The sequence below is a fragment of the Octodon degus genome, unplaced genomic scaffold (genome assembly GCF_000260255.1).
Source record: "Octodon degus isolate 3935 unplaced genomic scaffold, OctDeg1.0 scaffold02067, whole genome shotgun sequence".
Lineage (NCBI taxonomy): Eukaryota > Metazoa > Chordata > Mammalia > Rodentia > Octodontidae > Octodon > Octodon degus.
The window spans coordinates 2,504-3,485 of NW_004526643.1; the positions used below are offsets into that span (position 1 = coordinate 2,504).

The 982-nt window shown below is 53.4% G+C and overlaps 1 pseudogene; it reads left to right on the plus strand.

Moving 5' to 3' along the window:
- The first annotated feature begins 11 nt into the window (after positions 1–11).
- Positions 12–977, plus strand: LOC101584947 (annotated as a pseudogene).
- The last annotated feature ends 5 nt before the right edge of the window (positions 978–982 follow it).

A 982-nucleotide genomic window follows, 5' to 3' on the forward strand; every position in this document is an offset into this window, starting at 1 on the left:
GGTGGGCAGAGATGGTGCCCAAGAGCTCGGCGCGGAGTACCCCAGCGGCCCGGGAGGAGGGGGAGGAGGAGGATGAGCTGAGCCGCCGCTGCTGCTGCTTCATGGCCCCGCCAGTGACGGACCTGAGCGAGCTGCGGCGGAGGCCGGACGACATCAAGACCAGGATGGAGCTGCTGATCCTGGAGACCCAGGCCCAGGTGTGTCAGGCGCTGGCCCAGGTGGACGGGGACGCGCGCTTCTCTGTGGACCGCTGGGAGAGGAAGGAAGGAGGCGGTGGCGTCAGCTGTGTGCTCCAGGATGGACGCGTTTTTGAAAAGGCTGGGGTGAACGTCTCTGTTGTTCATGGGAATCTTTCGGAAGAAGCAGCTAAACCAATGAGAAGCAGAGGAAACGCTCTGAAGGCTAAAGATGGTAAATTGCCACTTTCTGCAATGGGTGTGAGTTCTGTGGTCCATCCCAAGAATCCTCATGCTCCCACTATGCATTTCAATTACAGATATTTTGAAGTAGAAGATGTTGATGGTAACAAGCATTGGTGGTTTGGTGGTAGATGTGACCTCACACCAACCTATTTGAATCAAGAAGATGCTGTCCATTTTCCTAAAGGAGGCTTGTGACCCACGTGGTCCAGATCTCTACCCCAAATTTAAAAAATGGTGTGATGACTACTTTTTTATAACCCATCGTGGTGAGCGGAGGGGCATTGGTGGCATCTTTTTCGATGACCTCAACTCTCCATCCAACGAGGAGGTGTTCCGCTTTGTGCAGAGCTGCGCCCAGGCTGTGGTTCCTTCTTATGTTCCCCTTGTAGAAAAGCACCGTGAGGAGACTCATTCACGCCTCAGGAGAAGCTGTGGCAGCTGCTCAGATGAGGACGATATGTAGAATTTAATCTGGTGTATGATCGAGGAACAAAGTTTGGCCTCTTCACTCCAGGTTCCAGGATTGAAAGCATCCTGATGTCTTTACCTCTGACTGCCAG